Source organism: Perca flavescens, chromosome 18 (genome assembly GCF_004354835.1).
Source record: "Perca flavescens isolate YP-PL-M2 chromosome 18, PFLA_1.0, whole genome shotgun sequence".
Classification (NCBI taxonomy): Eukaryota; Metazoa; Chordata; class Actinopteri; order Perciformes; family Percidae; genus Perca; species Perca flavescens.
The window spans coordinates 5136635-5158848 of NC_041348.1; positions in this window are offsets into that span (position 1 = coordinate 5136635).

Below are 22214 nucleotides of genomic sequence, written 5' to 3' on the forward strand. Positions count from 1 at the left end.
ACGACTTTTGAATAGACGAGGCAGTGACAGCCGGGGCTCGAATGCGCTGCGGCAGGATATGGTAATGTGAACCAAATGAGTCTCATACGCATGGTGAGTGGCCCTCGAGACGGATCCCTTCCTATGAAAAGGGTGTTGAAACGTACGGTAATTGCTCTCAGTGTCGTTTGGCAGCGGTGCACCTCCTGACTTCAGGAGCTTTTTATAGACGGGGTAATTCTCCATTATTCTGCCAACGTTACATTTCAAACGAGAGGGGAGAGGATGGGGAAAACCGGGGCGACGGCGCACTTATAAACTTGAGAAGGGATACAAAACAAATGGGAATCGGGGGGTGGGTAAACTTCGAAATGGAAATAACTCATGTACTAGCTTGGTCACGGCACAGGAAAAGCACTGTAACTCAGGAGCAAAGGATTTCTTTTTTGTGTGTTTTTGATAGTAATAAATATCTTTTAAAAGGAGCACTGGGAGCTGTGGGTGTATGACAGTTATACTGCAAGGTGCTAAGGTAACAAACACGAGAGATACGGAAGGACAGCAAATAAGGCTGCCTCCTGGCTTCCAGCTCTGAATAATGAAAGGACTGCAGGGAAACAGCTGCTGGTGAGTCCAGCAAATGGAGAAAAAAAAACAGAAAAAAGTTTTTTGAAGCAGCTTTGAAACTCAATTTCCCTCCGCCCCTTCCGTATCTCTGACACACGTCTGAGAATTCCTGTGTTGACTGTCTCTCGACGGAGTGAGTGTCGGCCTCCTTTTTCAAGGCAAACTGATTTGTGGCGAGATCTTGACGCGTGAATCCACGAATCAGCCAGGCAGACCGACAGGTTGGCTGACGGATGAAGTGCCTCGGCTCCTGCCTCTCCTCTGCCTTCACATTCTCAGATGCCTCACCTTGTGAAGGCCACCTTTATGGTTCCAATCATAATGCAATTATGCTTTGGAAATAATGTCAGTGGTTAGCACTACATCTCATCACAGTTTGAGAAAGGAAAGCCACACGTCATTAGTTAGGGGTTCGGGCCCTGTGAAATGTCGCCATGTGTCACTGTGTGTGGTGGAGGAGGGGGGGGGGGGGGGTTGCCTTCAGGAGTCTTAAGGCTCTGACACACCAACCTGACAGTTGACCTTCGGCAGAAAACGCAGCTGGACTGACTGCCTCCCCGAGTTGGTCAAATGCCGACTTGAGTACGTACGTTCTGCGTGTGCGCGAGACGTAATACGTCTCCATAACAGCAGGCAACGCTAATCTGTATTGTCGCCCCAAAAAATAAAAACCGCTGATTGGACGAACGTGTCACGTGGGCCTGGCTGCTCCCGGATTTTACAACCGAGCATAATGGCGGCCTGATGGCGTCCCCGTTCGGAATACGATCTCATATTTTACAGAGATGGTTCCCCGAAACGTGTTTCTGAAAACGTTTTAAGCGAGAAATAGCCCGTCACGTGACAACATTCACATCATCGGCCAGATGTGGCTTTGAACGGCTTCCTAAACTGCTCTTTGATTGGTCAGAAAGTAGTCTCGCTTTGCCAGACCTTACTCCACAGCACCGCGGAGGAGGGTCTGGCTAGTCCACACAGCATTCCTGGATGGGAGAAAAACGTGTTCTGGTTAATTGGCATTTCTTTAAACCAATCACAGTCATCATTGGTGTCGCTAAGCACCGGGCAGAGCCACGGTGCCGCTGTAAAATAGCCTCGGGAAGGAACTTGTTTTGGTGGAACGTGTACGTTCAAAAGTTGTTATAGTCGTGCCAGAGAAAACTCAGATTGGACAGATAGTCCAGCTAGCTGTCTGGATTTACCCTGCAGAGATCTGAGGAGCAGTTAACCATAGTCCTCACAAATCCACCGGAGGTTAGAACACCGACACAAAGAAAGAGGAATAAAACGGACATGCGGCCGAAAAGAGCGAAATACGGCGGAATTTCTGGAAGTGGACCGTCATGCATATAGACTAGTCTGAGAAAAACACAATTTTTCTCTCAAAGCTCTTATTGCTGCCCCGAGGATTGAGCAGAGAGCTCTCGAGGAGCTATGAGCGAGGATACATGAGAGCAGCCTTCCCGGAAGCCGTGCAGCTGAAACTGTTGCTAACTCCGCCCACACAGCTGACGAATTAACGTGACGCGTCGGAGGACAAGGACGTCTCATCCCTCTAAAACACATTTCCTCGTTTCTTCTCTCCTCCCACAATTTCCTCGCGTCTCTCGCCGTGCCTCCTCGTGGGACAGACTAATGCGCAAGGAAGGGAAGAAAGTGGAGGAACAAGGGATGTAATTCAAGGGAAGTGCGATGCAGCCTAACTTGTCCTCATCCCATAATGCACAGCGCAGCTGACTAATGCTGCTTGTTAAGTCCAAACATGCGCAGCTCTTTCAGCAGTTGGATCACGTTCTCGCCACAAACGAGCAGCTCCAGATTTCATTTAAAGTGTACGCGCGCTTGTTTGGTCCCCTTTTGCTGCGATTGCTCCATTGACACCTACCCAAACGAACCTCGCCAAGGTGGAAAACAAACTCAATCGCGAATCGCCCTCAAAAGAAAAAGAAAAAAGGGGGCCAACAACGCATGTATTTTCTTAGGAAACTTAATTATTTTAATGTTTGCTACTAAACTTTGACTCTATTTTACTAGTTCTTTATTGAGAGTATTCTCTCCTCCTGTATTGTATGTTGGAATGGACATTCTAAAATCACCCATAGGAACAAATAGGGGAAGATTGTTAAAACCTGTGGAAAAATCATTGGTAAGCCACAGATAGTACCTGTACCAACTATATCTGACCAGATTGGCACAGAAGGCAGACAAGGTTTGCATGGATACAACCCATCCACCTTCAGTGGAGTTCAAGCCGCTCCCTTCTGGTCGTAGATATAGATATCCTAACGTCAGAACCAACCGAGCAAAAAACTCATTCATTCCCATGGCAATAACCCAATTAAATAAGATGTAGGGAGGGGTTTGACTGAAGGAATATATGTGAAGTAATGTGCAGTAGTTTTATTTATTTATGACATTGTACAGGCATATTGACCCATAATCCACAACACAAACATTGAACCAGACATCTACAGCACTGTTTATCTAACACATAACATACACAAATCAATAAATAGAATACAGTAAAAGGAGTATATTGCACAATATCAACAAATTGAAAAAAACTTTTGACATTAAAGTTTTCTAAGTCTAAATCACCCAAACTAAATGAGACAGGTTTGAAAATGCCCTTTTATTGTTAACGTAGGACCTTGTTTACATGTTGTTCTCTTGTCCCCTACTCTCGTGTTTTCTCCACACTACTCTGGTTCCCCTGAAGTGTTTCTTTTTTCAAAGAATGACATCAGGATGGGAGAGAAGAAATGTCTGGCAGCTTTCTCTCAGGCTGGGGTCATGGCTGAGTTAAGTGCAAATTGTGAGCCAGGAGGCAAGAGAAGACACAAGAGTGGCACGTTAAACACAAATTATACGTATAGATACTGGACGAGATAGATACTGTTAAGAGATGGGCAGACAGATAAACAGTCTGTCTCCATTGTGGTATGTGCGCAATGTTTTCACAAATTCAATACTGGTATTTTTTCAATTTGACAGTTTACAACTCCGTAGAACGTGTGCAGTAAATGGAAACGAGACCAAGCGATGGAAGTGCGTTTCTTCTCACTGGCATAATATACATGTCCAAAATCCAAACTCTGTACTCATCAAATGCAGGTTTTAAATACAGTCTGGTAATAAATACAAGTCATACAATACAGTGTAGTCAAATATACAGTCAGTCTTTGAATATGCTGTCGTGGCTCGACAGTGCAATAGGCAAGAAATGGAGCAGCTGCTCACAGCTGAAAAAATGAAAAATTAATTGTGAGTGGTGGTGAGACGGCTCCAGAAAAATCTTGGGAAACTAAAACATCTGCATTAAATCCAGAGAAAAACCATTTTGCTCTCTATTTTAGTCACAGTTGACTGACATACTGTATGACAATGCTCATGTTCAATGTTCATATTTTTGTATACTAACTAGCCCAACAGTATTTGATCACGACTAGCATGGATTGATTTGGGACATTCCACAAGAGTCTAAAGTTATGTTGTGAAGCTGTACTTAGGCACCACAGTGCTTTGTGCTAAATGCTAATGTCAGCATGCTAACAATGACAACGATGGCATCCAGGTTGCAGGTTGATTTTTAGCCAATCTTTTACAATGTTTGCATCTTTGTTGCGTGTATTGGGATGACGGGATGAACATCGCACGTCAGTAGTATTCAGTGTTGCCAACTTGGCGACTTTTCAGACACTCTTAGGGACTTTATTTCTGAGAAAGTGACTAGCGACAAATTCAGTGACGTCAGACCATCAGGGGAAAAGCAAATTGTAATTCATTCCCATGCACGCTGCTCAGAGCAATCACAGTTAGGGCTGGGTACGGACCTTCAATACTTTTAGTCACCAATTGAAATGCCTTCACAGTATCGAGTATCGAAAAATGCCCTATCAGTCAATACCATATTTCAATTCCTAATGAGTAAATATTAACAGCGTCATTGGGTCAATAAACATGCCGAATGCTTCTACCAAGATCTAATAATGCTTGTGATTGGCTGTCTTAACCTTATACGTTGTAGATGCATGCAGGAAAAAACCTACGTTGTGCACGGAGACGAGGCTCACGTGTGTGTATTTTCAAAGGCTTGACTACTCAAAGAGCCCCTATTATAATCTTTTTCAGTGTCATATCTGTACTCTTGAGGTCTACTGAAATACGTTTACATGCTTTGATGTTCAAAAAACATTATGTTTCTCATACTGCCCACTGCTGCAGTGCCTCTGCCTGAAACGCTTGGCTCGTTCGAGATGAGCTGCGCCTCGCCTGTAAAGTGGACGAGAGCAAGCGGCGGCAGCAGCAAAGGGCGGTGACAAAAAGCCGCGGCCAAGTCGGACGGTTTGCAGCCGTTTCCAGCAGCCTTCAGTCTGAGCAGGAAGTCACAGAAACACTCACATCCTGTTAGATGTGACATCCTGTCTGATTCCGATTTAATAAAATGTTATCAGACCCATAAATCAGCTTGTACGTTTTTTTTATTATGACAGAGTAGCTTTCAAAATGCTCTTCATGCGATCTGTTGCTGATTTTAATAAACAACAGACTGTAGATGATCCGTAATCTGAACAGATTTAGTCTCTCTGACTTCTAAATGTCACTATCAGCCACACAACATGTGTTCTGTACAGAATAAGCCGTTAAATGCGACAAATAGCAATTAAAATCCCTCACATTAAAAAACAATAAAAAGTTTAAATAGAATGTCGTCATGTTGAGTCGATTCTGAACCAATCAATTTCGTGAGGTTACCGTTTCCCACGTGTGCATGACGTCAGAGCATGTCAGGATCCAGTCGGACACAAATCTAACCGGAATGCTTAGGGCGGCGATCGCTGGTGATCGATTCTGCACAGGCCCGGCTCATCTCGAACCAGCGTAATCTGTCTGAGCTCTTGGCCCGCCTTCCCAAAAAGCCCAGTCTGCTCTGATTGGTCAGCTGGCCCACTCTGTTGTGATTGGTCAACCAAATTCAAACAAGCCACTGGGCGGGCTGTGCTTGCTCAGTCAGCACCCATGGGCGGCACAAATGAAAAACTGGGCTGGCATTCTCAATCAGTGACATCACTAATTAAGGATTTCCAAACAGGACTGTTGGCAATGCGTTTTTAGGTAGTTGAGAAAAAGTGGAAGAAAAAGCTTACTCTGGAGTGAAATGTATTTGTGTATACTTGTAACATCCATTACAAACACAACAAACTATATAGGACACTAAAAGATGGTAGCAATCCAAAAAAACATAATAAGAGCTATTTATAAAAAAAGTGTACCATAATGTCCCAATCTACCATTTATTTTTGTTAAAATGGATTTACAAAATTGGTATCGGAAAAAGTATTGTTCAGGAACCGGTATTGAATTAACGGTATCAGAACCGGTATCAGTCAGCCAGACACAACCACTAAGGTTTATGCAAATGATACACAATGACGTCACCAATATGCAGCTGAGTGTATAACGTCATCTGGCGACTTTTGGAGCTGAAGTTAGCTACTTTCATTGGAAAAGGATTGCCAACACTGGTAGTATTGGTATTCAATGACAACCGCATGGTGGCGCTAGAGCAAAAGTCAGGGAATCACCAAACTCACTAGGTGTCATCCTCAAGGGACCATAAATGTATGTGCCAAATCTCATGGCAATCCGTCCTATAGTTGTTAAAATTTAAGTCTAGGACAAAATGGTGGACGATAGACAAACAGCCCGACGTGGCCATCCCTGAAGCCACATTATTAGCGTTGCTAAAAATGCACCTCAACCAATTGAGCTTGGTTCCATTTTGTAAACAAGTCATTTTTGAACCTTCTCTCTTGGGCTGCATATGTTTTTGTAACACAGCTTATGTTTTACATATTACACATTGTGCGAGCAATTTCAGCAAATATAGGATTTAGCTTAACAGCATACGGAGAAATAAATCTGCTTACTTTTAATTGCAGAAAAGCTTTTGAATTTTAATAGTTTCAGACACCAATCTCCCAAGAATAATTTGGGAATGTATTTTGTCCCTGGAACTTTAATTGTGTCCCAACCCGGCCCCTGAAATAAAAACACTGCATTAGATAATCACAGTGCGTCTATTAAAGCCAAATGTGAAGAGAGACCCAAGGGTGGAGATCAATTGGATAATTCAAGGGCAAACAAAGCTTTTTTTTTTTTTTTTTTTTTTTTTGAAAAATGAGAGCACCCGTAAAAGCAGAAAATAGATAATACTACACTGGATGTCTGAAAATGTCAGTCCCTTGAGTGCAATGCGGGCCCAAGGCTTTCAGACTTTTTCTTTAGCCAAGCTGAAAAAAGGAGACGACATTAATTCCTTTTTTTTTTTGCATGCCTAATATTACATATCCCCTCTCTTGACTGCCAAAATATCAGGGTGGAAATAACAGAACGTCGGAAAAGCTTTTAGAAATTTTCGATGTGATGATTGTTCAGTTCCTGACGGACTTTCACACAGTTGTTTAAGACGTCTACAGCAGCACAACAAAGAAAAATGTTAGCAAAATACTGTGTAGGGAAGTGGAAAAGTGGAACAATGTTTGTCAGAGAGATTAGTCCAACATAAACAGGGAAAATTGGGAGAGCGAGAGGCTGCTCGCATACAATTTGGCTGCCGGGCTGAAAAGTAAAGATGACCGGAACGCTCAAATGCACCACGGCAGTCCGTGGGTCTGAGAAGGCTGGCCAGAGAAAGTGAATCGCTCAGGCTCAAAGGATTTGACACTGATACACAGCAATCCAAACAGCTCCGTAAAAGAAAACCCACAGTTAAAACGTAAACTTCCTGACAACTCGCGGAAGACGCGACTCACTGACGTTGGGCTATTTATCTTTTACTTTTCTTAATTATGCACCTTTTATTTGCTATTTTCAAACCATATTTGACAGGAACCTACTCCTGAACTTGTCTTTGTTACTGACAGTAAAACAATCTCTCTATTAAGTCTATTGTAAATGTTATTTCCTAACGTATTCCCCCCTCCATAAAAGTGAAGTCCGTGTTCATAAAAGCCTGGCGACCCCTATATCTTCCGACAGTTCCCACAACTTCCATCACAGCTCTGCTATCTTTTCTCCCGTTTATTACTCCCAGATGCTATAAAACTCTTCAGCCCTGTTGCCACCCTGGGTGACGATTAAAACGGCGCGCCGGCTCCATTCGCTGTGACAGATCTCGGGTGCAGCATCATAAACACTCTTTTATCGGGACTTCATCATTGACGGCCTCATTCAGAAAGCGTCTGCTGCCTCGCCACTCCACCCACACACACACACACATTCAAACATACTGTGTCATTGCTCCCGCTGTTTGATATATGACAGATGTGCATTTGTTTTTTGCATTTGCTGTAATCTATGTATGTACATTGGCATGGATACAGAGTGCTGTGTGTTGTGTGTGTGTATGTGTGGTTGAGGAAGGTGGATTCTTCCTGTGCATGTGGGAGTGTTTCTCTGCAGTAGAAGTATCTGTGTGTGTGTGTGTGTGTGTGTGTGTGTGTGTGTGTGTGTGTGTGTGTGAGAGACTCTGTTTCCTGTCAGGCTCTGTGGCTCCATGAAAGTCCATCAGGCAGGCAGGCAGGCAGGCAGGCAGGCAGGCAGGCAGGCAGGCAGGCAGGCAGGCACTGCTGTGGGCTTATTGAATGTTGGTTCAGGCCTGCAGGGAGGGAGCGCTCAGGCTTCCTTAATCATAGCACAAATGCCTTTATTCATCTTCTGAACAGTGCAATTAATTTCGGTGCCGGTGTCAGAACCTTTGGGGAAATCTGACCTGTTATTGCCTCTCAGAGCCGTGCATGTTCTTTTTCTCGCTCCTGGCGCCAGACAGGCATTCAAAACAAATTTTTAAGGCTAATAATGTATTCACATTCACAGCTTCAAGGGACCCACTGCATTTTCCTTGTTTAAAATATACAATGGAGCTGTTCGTCCTGAGCTCTGCATGCAAAGCTCAAAACTATGTTCAAATACAATTCAAAAACTCTTTTCTGTTAGCACCTAAGTGGTTTGTCTAATTAGGAAGTGTGCTAATTGTAATTGTGGCAACTTTGGTACCAATCACAAAATCAAAGAATAACGCTGATGTTCTTCTCTAATTTTTGCCCGTCTCTCAATACTGTCTGATTTCCCTAGCTAGTCCCTGGCACTTAGCCTCAAGCCTCTTTGGTACTAATGAAGATGTAAATTTTCAAAACAAAATAATTATCAGTAATTTCTTTATCAGATGGGCACTATAGTATTTAGCGAAAGTTGGTCAAACAGGAATACATGGATTTGGGACTATTTCCAGCGGCAAATCAATTTATATTTCACAATTTTTACAGCAACAGTGTATGTGGACATTTAACTACAGAGCTCATACATCAGGCCAAATGGCTGACAAATTGGATTTGTTGATGATAAAAAATATATAATATAACCACCTTTATACTTTACTGGCCGTTCATATCACCGAATTGCAAACAAATTAACAAATTTGATTATTAGATGACTTCATAAACTATAGAAGCTACTACTTATTAAATAACTTGTAAATTGCTGAAACATGCTAATAAATCAATTTCTTTATATGTTGCAATTAAACTGCTACTTGTGTTCAGCATGTTCATAATTAATAGGTATATAGTATAGTTGATTATAGTAATACATACACAGCAGTAGCCCATTTTAAATGTGCATTTGCAAATATGTGGGCCAACATCATAACTCATATTGTAGTGAAAGGTTAAAAGAAAAAGATGGGTTGAAAGACATAAATGAACATCATCTGCATCTTATAAAAATGTTAAATGGATCAAGTGTGTTATAAAATAAGAGAAAAGGGAAATACAGCTTGTTGTTTCAAGAATTCCAGGTATTATGAGTTTGTCATCAAACACTCATGCTGTCACGAAACAAGGCCAGCTCCTTAAAATCCCCCACATTCCATTACACTAAAAATGAATGTCTGATGTAAAATATTGTCAAGTCAAGAGGATCATTCTGGATACAATTAAACAAAATGTTCCAAGCTCCCAGGATTTTACAACGCTGTACTTGTGATACCCTGGCCAAGTGGAGGAGTATATTCTGATACACCGGCTCTTTAAGGACCTCCGAGCTGCCGCGCTGTTTCTCAGGGTGAATCATGACATGGATTGATTTAAACCTGAAAGAAACCAGATGCAACCACAGCAGTTATGAATAACTGGGGGTATTAGCAGGCCCAGATTTCTGGCCATACGGCTTCAATAGCTGCCATAATCACCAGTGCTTCTAATATTAAAGTGCTTTGTGAGGGTCATGCAAGGTTATTAAACATAGACGTGTTATTTATAGAACATGATGTGCTGGAGTTTATCAGCGCTTACTGCCATGGTTAGGGTTACTCAGATGGTTTATACAGTGCAGAGGGGAGTGTATACACAGTATGGACTCTGTGCCATGGAATATTTAAGTACCATTCTTTTGTTAGTTTGTTGGGAATAAGGCTCGCATGCCTTCACTCTTCCAACATCTGGCAGTTACAAAGCTACAACGACAGCCACAAGCTCACTCTTTTTTTAGCAACATATCTTTCATCAAAATCAATCACGACGCAAAAAACAAAAAATCCGTTTGACAAAATTAATTTACAAGTAGCCATCCTCATTATTGTAGTTAACACAAAGCCGCCACAAGAGTCAACTTATCTAACCAAGTTAGCGTATATGCTACTTAAAGTCAACAACAAGCCACAGGGAAGAGATTAACCACAACAATATAATACTTGCCACAGAAAATCGATTTTAACCATCTATCGAGCAACCAAGGGTTTAACCAAACGGCAATGTCCAGTGCTAAACAATGAAGCCAATGCAGAAGCGCGAAAAACTGCAGTTCAACGAGTGGCCACTTGAGGCGGGCTACAAAAGGGAGTTAATCCCCATAGACCCCCATGTTAAAATGCCCAACCTAAATAAACATTTTTACAGCCTCAAAAAATAGTATCTTATTTTCCCCTTTATGGCAACTGTGGGCAATTATATTAAGGCTTAAAGTGCATAATTAAAGGAATACGCCACCGTTTGTTGAAAAAGTTCTTATCACGGTCTCCCCTAGCTGTAGATAGGTGGGCCAATGCATTTTTTGGTCAGCCAGGGTAGACCATGATAAGAACTATTTCAACAAACGGTGGCGTATTCCTTTAAGGGCCTCAGCTCCTTCTCCTCGCCCATTTCTGGATTAGCCGACGTCGGATATGGCCAAAATGGCGACTGCCGGAGCCACCGAAGCCACGCACTTTGAGCTTCATTTTTGTCTCTTCAGAATCCTATTGGTGACATCACAGAGACAACATCCATATGTTATCCATACAGTCTATGGGTTTAACGCGTCTCCATGAAATTGCACACAACCACTAGCAGGCTAACTGTAGCTGTTGCCTTTCATCACAAAAATGTCTAACCCACACTGTGAACACATGCATATCTAAGCTAATAGCCTCCCTCCTGAGCTGAGTACAACTCCAAGTACTGTAGCTAATTAGCTAGTCTAACCCAAAGCAAAAATCCCCAAGCTAGAGCTGTTAGCCAAGAAAATAGCATTATAGGAAACCAGACACGTCCAACAATGTTACATACGTGACAGTCGAAAGAAAGAAGGAAATGAATTATGTGAGCCTAATACTCAACATAGCAAGAAAGATTTATAGCTATGTGTCTCTTAATAATCTATTTTGTCACACCAGATTTGCGTCCAGCTTTTAGCCTCCCAAGACTAGCAGGCAGTAAATTCCAAGCAAGATCCATTTGAAGATGTTAAATATTTGCAACAGTGTTTGAAGTGCTTTTCTCAGGTCCGTACGGGAGCCAGCAGTCGGTTTAGAGAGCTGACAGGACAAACATCAACAAGCAGCACTTCCCCCAGTGACTCCGAGAGGATGTCGAGTGAGTGAGTGATTGTGTGTGTGTGTTTGTGTTTGTGTGTTACTGTGGATGTGCTACGTTGTGCGAGCATCTGTATGTGCGTGCACAAGCATGTGTGTGCATGCTGTTTGTTAATGTGCTCACGTGTCTGCCAAACATCTGGGCTCACCTCAGTGTTTGAACATTAACACAGTACACACGGGTCAAAACAACAACTGCCAAATAAGTCATTAGGAGTGAGATTACGAAAGTAACGGCATATGTTCTCGAGAGCTAATCATAATTTGTCTTCATGTGTTTCCTTCCTCCGTCTTTCCGCAAAATCACTTACGGGTGACCCCATTTGTATCCGCTCACCAGACGGATTTTTACAGCCTCCATCGTTGCAGTCGGCCAACATTTACGTGTAAGGGAAGGTGATCTGATGTATATATTTTTTTTATTTTTTTTTGTCCAAACCCACTCTGTCTACAAATTAGTTTCTACAGCGTTGTCCTGAAGTGTATAAAAGACATTTCATCTTGCTGCAGTCATGGCACAGATCCCACTCATTCCCTCATCTCTCTCTAATTATGCAGCGCTACATATTTTAAATTGCTCCATAAACTGTGTTTCATGTAAAAAGTAAGGGCGCAGAACCCAATTAGCGCTGGAGCAATGAGAAAGCATGCTGTTCCTGCTCAATAGAGTCAATTATAACTGGACGTGGAGGTGTGTGTGTGTGTGTGGGTGTGCATGCATGTGTATGAGAGTGAAATGAGCCACATGGGACTCATCTCCACCTGAATTGACAGAATCACACAGCCAGTGCCCGGGCCATATTTTCATGGGGCATTAGGAACTGGTATTTAATTGCAAGCAGATTCAGTAAATTGATTTTGATTTAGATTGACCTGCAAATGTGGCGTTTTAGGACATGTGATGACCATAAAAGAGCTTTTCAAACCAGCATTTTACAGAATAAGTAATTCATTTTGCATTCATAATATATTCCTTTTCTACTGAACAGGAATAGGCTGCTAAAACACTTGGTTAAAAGGTAACTCCAGTTGTAACCTGTGTTACTTGCACTGCAATCAGTAAAAACAACACTCACTAAGTTGACTGCTGAAATCTGGTTATGCAGCAAAATAAAAAAATAAAAACTGAATAAAAACAGCAGACAAAGTAAGAACCAACCAACTTGTTTTAATTATAAAGATTGAGGTGCTATATAAAAAAATGCTGTGAAAAATATCAAAACTCTTTATCCAGATAAATGCAAACAGCCCGTATTCAGAAACTGTGCCTTTAATTGAGCCGCCAAGACTTCCATACTATATATATAGATACTATATATATATATATATATATATATATATATATATATATGTGTGTGTGTGTATATATATATATATATATATATATATATATATATATGTGTGTGTGTGTATATATATATATATATATATATATATATATATATATATATATATATGTGTATGTGTGTATATATATATATATATATATATATATATATATATGTATGTGTGTGTGTGTATATATATATATATATATATATATATATATATATATATATATATATATATATATATATATATGTGTGTGTGTGTGTATGTATGTAGAAAGTGCAGCTACAGTGCCGTTACAGTCATTCCTGGCTGCAATGACTGTGCAGAGACACTGGGAGACCTGAAAACACTGAACAATCAGAGCCAACTGGAGCCTGATATATATCCAACGCATAACCTGACCATAACCATAAAAACCTTTTTTCAGTTGCCTGGAGTTGATATTGTGAGGAAACGTATCAGCCGCTGCAATATTCCTGTATTTGAACAAGCATTATAGATTGAAAACTGTTTTACAGAAATCTGTTCAGACTATTGTTTACTGTAAAAAATTGTTCTTCCAAAATTGACTTTTTCTCTCCAGCACCAGTACTGATTTTTGAACACACACACACACACACACACACACACACACACACAGACTGAGAGACGCTTACCGGCAGCCAGATTAGGTGTAGTTATCCATTCTCAGGCTGTGCCTGGTCAAGGCCGCTTTGGCTATTGATTTCCACTCCTCAATAACTAATGCGTCTCCTGACCTTGGCTACATATAAAGAAGAGTTTCACCTGTTTAGAGTGGGGAAGGGGAATTGAGCGTCAACAACAGATTTGGCACAAACCGCCTCACAGAAGCGATTAAGCTCTAAATTTCAATGAGCCATTTAGCCCCTTTCTTAGCTTTCGGGTGGAGTGCTCAATGCCAGATTAATTGTTTTTTCTGAGCTAGAGCTGGAGTGCTGAAGATAATTGCAACTTTTCTCTCTCTTACTCTGCAGCAGTGGAGACTACTTTTTCTTTCAAATATAAATGTGGCCATCACAATATCAACATACTTTTGTTACTTTCTAGCCTTTCTTTAAATATATTATACTGTAAAAAAAAAGAAAAAAAGAAAAAAAAAGAAATTCAAATTCCAATTTACTAGGAATTTCTACCATTTGAAAATACCTGGCACTACACATACTCATAAAATAATATTTATTAATCTCAGCTCTTTCCATATTAAATTTCAAAAAAATGAAGAAAATGAATGCCTTCGGTTTCTTCAGCCTGAACAAGTGTACCTTTGCTGTTTGTCCGTGAGACAGGAGCGGGTCAGTCGTGTTAATCATGTTCTTTCATTCTTTTCTTTTTTTCCACCTTCATTTCGCACCTCACTTCCGTTTGCCACTCCATTCGCAGGTCACCGGCACTATTGATTTACACCCTTCACCTAATCACTTAGGTAACATTTCCCCGGCGGCTGCTTTTTCCTTCCATGATTCATCGCCAGGCGGTGAAATCTCCCAGTTGCCACTAATTAAGCGTAAGGTCAGCTTTTAATCATCACCTGCTTGTGCAGCGGGAGCGACTGCCCTCGCTGATCCAACGCCTTGCTGAAAAGCTCCAATCTGCTGCAAGATGAGGCCTGTCGGAGAGGGAAAAAAAGCTATATAGATTCTTTTTTTTTTTTTTTGACTCAAGCTGCGATGAATGATTATAAGTTCTCATTTCAGTGGCTTGAAACCATTTGGTTATTGTAGAGTATGTGAGAAAGAAACCTTCTTCCTCGGATATTATCTCGCGGCTCGATAATTGGAGTTGACGTGAGCAAACGCTCGACTGAATCATCTTTCTGTTTTTAACCTACTCGGTTTCTTACACTCGTCTCTCACAGGCACACACACACATATCGGTATGCTACCCAGGACCAACTCATTCCAACTGACGTTTATGTGCTATAAGTGCCACTTCGGTCCTGTGTGCGATGATTTAACCACTTTCGACACTAGCCAAGAACCCTCCCACTCTCCCCCTATACTCCATCTCACACCCACATACACACACACACACAATAGCCGGTCCACACATGGAACCCTATAATGAGTGACTGTAGGCAGGGGTTTAACCTGTGTGTGTAAAGTGAAAGAATGGCCTTTTTTGGCGATATTTTTTTATCCTCTTAGCGGAAGTTCTCTTTGCATTCACCTCTCCACAGGGGGGTCAGAGGTCACGGGTGTCTATGGAGGCGATTATTATTGCTGTTTGGCATTACTCACTCCTGGGATTTCCAATAAAAGCACCGTCTTCCTACTTAACATGACACTTAGGTATGTGAGGACGCCGCTGCTCCAGCGCATGCCATTAGCTCCAAAATAGAGCTCATTTCACCCATGCGAGCAATCAATATCCCACACAACCAGACACGTATGACATGTACACTAACAGCTTGCTTTGTCATTAAGAATCCAAGCTGTAAGCCCATGTTTCCTTTCAGATGGATTCATTTGAGACACGGCACTATATGTCATTTATCACACACTACATTTGCAATTGCTGTTATTTACCTCTTAGCATGCCTGAGAGTCTTTCTGTGATAAATTGAAGCTAAAATAGGAAAGCTAGGCACTTCCAGGAAGATTCATTTTTCATTATTCTCAAGCTTTGCATTTGGAGCTTTAAAAAAAAAAAAAAAAAAAACCTGCTGGTATATATATGCAGCGGTTTGAAACGAGCAAAAAAATGTTTTGCTCAAAAATAGGTCTCCTTCAAAGTCCATGCTGAGTTCTTGGAGTTTGGCAAAAAAACTTAGTTCTTCACACGTCATTCTCAGGAGGTCAAACATGGTGCTTTGTGGAGGAACAGTGCACGAAAGGAGCATTTTTCTGGCCAGTTGGCCATCGCAGTCGATTCCTGTAGTGCCAGAACAAAGGAAAAAGAAATTGCCCACCAGCGTCCCGGGTGATGTATGCCTGTGCAGAGGGTAATTGCAACAGGCACAGGGGGGACGACTGTAGTGCACGGGGCCAGCATCCAGCCGATGAAAGCGGCAGACAGGCAGTCAAGGAAACAGGCGGGGAAGTGGTCCATCCGTTGGAGAGAGGACTTGTGATAGATGGGCTGAAGGAATGCCTCCAGACTCACTCGGAGAGATTGAGAGCCATTCTCTCAGTGCCAAAGTGGCAGACACAAATGGCTGAGATAGAGCTAAGGTCGCATTGTTATGGACTCCCAGACACTGATGCCTTTCAGGTCGTGTAGCCTCCCTGGGGGTTTGTGGAGACCTGGCTAACATAGTAGAGGGCCGGCTGGCAACCTCTCTCTGAGTGCTGGTAGAGGCTTAGGTCTGCCTGTCGAGACGCATCAAAGCCTCCGATCAAAGAAAAAGCCCAGACCCGGCCTGTCGTAAGTGGAAACGATGTCTTCATAATCAGGACCATTTCCTGGCAACGATTTGTGGGGGAATGTTTTTTTTTTTTTTTTTCTTTTCATAAAGCGAAAATCCATATTTAAACCGAGTTCATGTGTTAGTCCTGTGATCTTAGAAAGTTGAGCCAATCTTTAAACACAGAAACAAGCTCACCCCCACAACTAGAAGGAAGAGAGGAGAAAGTCTCTGAAGGCACCAAATGACCGCACTTTGTTGAAAATTGAGTGAGAATGATTTTGTGGCCAGTGTGATGGAACCCGTGGGTGACTGCTGGTTGAACACGAGATTTGTCTCAAGCTCAGGCTTCTTAGAATCAAACTCAGTCGAGTGTAATAGATACAATTACTACATTTTTAATTAGAATTCAAACTGCCAGTTGACTTTTTTTTTAGTTCTTTGGCCTCATGAGAGCTGTACTCATTCTTCCATTTAGGCAGGATTCCTCAACATTTTCTATAAAGGACCCCTTAGCTAAATGAGTGACAGAACAGGGACCCCATACATAGATTGTATACACTTGTGTTGCTTATTATGCTGGGCCAGATGTATTATTTATCCATCATGTTTTAATGTTAAACATACATGAGGAAGGCACCGTGAATCCTTAAGCTTAAACGTAAGTTTTGGACAGCTACCATAGTGGCGACATATAAGCCTATCATCAGTGTTGTGTAAGTTAAATGTTACACACAAACATGAATAGGCTGATTTGTATGTTGGATTCATGTTAATAATAGTATATATTAAAAAAAAAAAACGTTCAAAGAATTATCAAACAATAATTTGCCGGCTCCCATGCAGTAATTCTGATGACCCTTTTTAGGTAGTTTTTATTAGTGCCGTTGCCTGGGTCAGAATTGTCCCGACAAAATGATTTCCGGCAGGTAGACAGCGCCACAGTAACACAATCGGGCGGGTCACAGACTTCTCATCCAGCCAGGTAAAAAGTAGCAAGAGATTTCTTTATATATAGTCCTAACTGTATTTTGAAGTTATTTTAGAAGTTATCTGCTGTAGTAATGGCTGATAATGGGCAGGGCCATCACAGGAAAGAAGGAAATTAAACAAAGAACATCTAAAAGCTAAAAGGGAAAGTGAAAGATGAAGGGCGATAACGCAAGTCACACTCGGTCAGGCTATCAACAGATGGAGACAATTACAGGATTGTAAATTATTCTAAACCCACCCCGAATTGGCCCTCAGGTATGTAATATGTCTATTTCATTCATAAAATAACTCTACAACGCGTGATGTGGTTTTACGTCAGTATCCCCTTTATCCCAGTAATGTACGTCGGTCGAGCCAGACTACGTATGAAATTACTTTGTTTAGCGTTCACTGGGGGCAGGAGCCTTGAGCTTTGAGCAGCAACTGTGAAGCTTGTCTTGGCTCCAAATTCCATCGAGCATGTGCATGCGTTGTTCCGGTGAATCTCGTGTGCATCTAATCCTGCGTGGGAATGGCGGACTCCGCTGCTGACATTTCAAACTAAAATAAATAATGAATGGAAGTAGATTTAATGGTAATAGCAGAATAAATGTCAGCCATAAATAGTATAGACCACTGGGTGTAATATGATAAAAATCATATCAAAGGATTTGAAAACTGAAAGCTTTCTTATTTCTCTATAACATTAACTATCCATGACTAAATTTGCAACATTTCAGTTAAACCTTTATTATATCATACAGAATATGAAAGGTATAATGAGCCAATACTACAAAATTCAGCTAATCTGCTTCATCAGGACTGTGAGGGTGTTGTCCGATTAGATGAGATTAACCATGGTTGGCAACATGCACGGGAATATGTGACATCAATTTTTCCCAACTGAGCCCTGCCGACTTCAAACAACAGACAAAACTAAAATATAGAAATGTCTAATGTGAAAATAACCCAAACTGCTCACATGAAAGAGTTGTGTTCACGTTGGACCCCATCACCCATAGTAGAAACCTGAGAAAATAGGTTGTTGAGCTGCCTACACACGATGGGCAGCAAAACCGCTCCATTGATTTCCTATTGGAGCGGCGGTGGCGTCCACAATGCGCTGCCAACCACTAGCACGCGCCGCTCCGATTTGCCGTTTTGCGCTGAGCACAAAGTTTAAATTAATTCAACTTTGTTGTTGTCAGTTGTCGCTGACCTTTCGAAAGCGCGACCAATGAGATAACAGCATGTCGCTACCTACCAATGGGAAATAGCCTCCTTGCTACCCTCAATGACGAATACTTGTGCTGCGCTTTGCTCTGCGCCCTACCAATCGGTGCACAGAGAGCAAATCGCTAATCATGTGTAGGCGGCTTTAGGATAATTTAAGATTTTTGGGGCATTTTAGACCTTTTAATTGACAGGACAGCTGCTGAAAACTGCTGGAGAGAGAGAGAGAGTGGGGGGGGGGAATGACATGCAGCAAAGGGCCGCAGGTTGGAATGGAACCCGCAGCCACTGCGGTAAGGACTGAGCCTTTGTACATGGTGCGCACCCTCAACCAGGTGAGCTACCAGGACCAGGGGTGTAGCACCCTGGGCCCTATGCATAGGCAGTCCTGATGGGCTCCCATGTTCCTCAACTCACCGCCCCCCCCCCCACAAAAAAATAAATAATAATAATCAGGCCTCTGTACACATGAATCTGGAGGCCTAGATGTTTATAGGGTAATAACTATTAACTGTAATGCTTAGAGTAGCCTGATAACACACATTTCAAACCTCCTTTCTCAACATTCTCTAGCCTACTTTACTGTGGTTACTACTACATTTGGTTTGTTTTCTCTGTACCTTTACTTGCCAGCCTGCGTACTATGGTGTCTCTCTGATCATCTGTTAATTTATCTGGCCATAGTCCTGGATCCTCTGGCAAAAACTGGTCTGCACTGCTCTGCCTACTTTCCAGTTCCTCAGCTCTCATGTCCACACTGTTGTGTAAAGGGAACTATAGTTTGACTATAGTGTGACGGGGACTGTTTTAGAAGACACACAAGTTTGAGTAAGCGTTCTCGTGGAGTACACACAGCTCTTGGTGATTTTATTTAGTTATGAACACACACATAACTTAACACACACTGTGCTCAGAGCTCCCTGCTGTCTTCACTCCCATCATCCTCAATCAGATGTTCTCTATCATCTTTCTCTATGAAGGATACATCTGATATTAACCTCTTATCCTAATTGTAACCTAATATAATAAAACACACTAAGATGTTAGTGTTACTTAACACCTTTCAGTCAAAATGGCTAAACATGGTTTGCTTTAATTTTGATATTTGCTCACCTGGTCTCAAATCCAAAAAGGAGGATGAGGGGTCTGTTGCTACACCATTCCATGGCCCTCAGTTTCTGAAACTGAGGGCCATGTGTTCCACAATGTTAACATCTGCTTCTACTCTATCTGACATAACTATAATGTTGACATGATATGTATCTAACGATGAGCTACCAAGCTACCCATGACACTGATTAGCCTATTATTGCTAATTATAGACAGTATAGCCTATTCATATAAAATTAAACATGTTTTAAATTAGGCTATTACAATGGTGTGTTGTATGCAAACAGCATTGCTAGTGTAGTTTATTTATTTAGCCTTTAACTCAGATTACATGTATAACCCAAATTATCATTTGAAAGTGTATGTTATGCTTTTTCTATGGGTTGTCTCAGTTTGTTTTTAGCACCAACAGTCACAGAGATATTCAAGGAATTAAACACCATGGATTTTGTTTGCTAGTTAGTGCTCACCTTTCTTTGAAAAGAAGTCAGTTACCAATTTTTTCCCCTCATTTTGTTTTCTCTCCTCCTCCTGTCTTTCCTTTCTTTTTGGTAGCCTGATTTGGCTTTCTTTGAGAAAGTCATTTCTACAGCAGAAGTTTGCACTCCACCAGACGCTCAACTGATCTAACGTAAACAAAATGCGTGCAGATGGACTAAACCATTTGGCGCATTAGCAAGGGGTGGGTGAGACCTTAGATAGTCTTTTTTTATATACAAAATGTAGTCAGTCAATCAACCAAGTTATTCAGCCAATACACTTAACTAACTTTACATTTCATCTGACATGCATTATGAAATTGAATTAGGAAATGAAAATATCCAGGTGAAATAAAATATATTCCAGACTTTTCAAGGGCCCTCTCTCCCCTTGGGCCCTGGTAATCAGTATTGGTTTTACCCCCAGTCCGACGCCCCTGCCCAGGACGCCCCCTTTATCAATGTCGATAAACATGAATGGAATTGGAATTCCAATCTGCTTTTAGTTGAATTCCCCTTTTGAAATGATGCAGGTGTAACCCCGTAGGACAAGCCAATTCATTAGCCCCGAATATAAAATATAAAAATCAGAACGTTTCCAGGTGATCATCTCCATATTGGAAAAGCCCATTCTATCGGATTGATTTCCCTGGGAGACCTGTCAGTTCTCATTCATTTTTCAATTTGCAACCGCATCGGCGCGGCCCCGCAGCCTTTGTTGAATCATAAGATGGTTGTTTTCTTGGCCACTGCCCTGCATCATAACTGCAAACCTATGATCTCGCTGCCAAATCAACCGTGTGATGTATTGACACGATGCAGAATTGTGACAACTTAGCGATTGATGGATGGGTAGATAGATAGATAGATAGCAGGCTGTTTGAAAACACAGAGGCCTTTTGACACAATCGTGCCCGGGTTGATTTCATTCCACGGTGAATATGGGGCGCTGTTAAAAAGTCTGTCCCCATTTCTTTCTCCTCTTTCTTGCTCTCAAAGACTGACAGGCTCAGAACAGCCTTTGTCTTGATGTATTAATTACGTGGCACTTCTTTCTCCACCTACATGAAACAAAGAGGGATAGGTGGTGGGGGGGGGGGGGGGGGGGGAGCATGGGGAACAGTTCGGTCCTCTTCCTCCCATCGCAGCGGCAGAAGGTGCAGCAGATTAGGTGTCAGATGATATTTAATGTGAAGAGGGCCTGTCTCTTTCCCTGACATCCTCTCCCCGGGTGCACTGCTGCACGGCGCCGATACTCCACTGCTCTCAATCCAGGTCTCATCAAAATGGCACTCGAGTCCGAGGCAGGGAGAGAAAGAGAACGTACGGCAAGCGGGATGAACAAAGATAGCGAGGGGACAGAGGAGAAAGGGACCGAAGAGAGGCCGAGATGTGAGATGGGGAAGAGAAGTCATTAAAGGAAAGTGAAAAGTAAGGGGGAAGAAGGAAAAAGTGGCAATCGGGAGATGTGAAGGGAATGCGTGATGAGATGGCGGTGGGGGGTGGGGGGGGGGGGGGGCGTGAAGAGAGAAGATGGAGGGAGAGAAGGGAAGAATCCCAGTTTTTTTTTGTTTTTTTCGGCAAAGAAAACCCAAAGCTCAGGTTCCTTGCTTGAAGCCTACAGTGGCGGAATGCTTGTGACAGTGTGGAAGATAAGGGAACGAGAAGGAGATGGCCATGGAAGAGCTGTGAAATACCCTGGGATGGAAAGACCTACCCCAAGAAAGAGAAAAAGACAGGAGGAAAAGAACCATGGGTCTTTCCTCAGATGTGTGTTCCTGGATGGGAATGGGCTGGAGCTGCGAGAAAGCGTGAAAGGATGCAGGCCCGCGGGTCGTGGAATCAATTTAAATGGTATCACTCCGCTCCTCCTTTTTTTTCTCCCAACTTCTCCTCCTACTCCACCTCCCTTTTCAGCGTCACAGCCTTCTCGTCTTTGCCCTCTGTGCTTGGCTTATTCCACTGTTTTGTAAAGGACTGCAGGAGAGGCAGAGAATACTTTATGGTTCTACGGCAGCTTTGCTTTGACGGTGAATTTACTGCTCTTTACACATCTAAGCGCTCATTTTCTGCATCAATTATATTCTAGAAAGACATGAGGGGTAGCTACACACATGGGTAGGGTAGGCTGTTAGCATATCTCTCTCTATCTCTCAGATGGAGATTTTTATTATAGGCAGTGGTATATTTTGGGGTATTTTGAGCATTT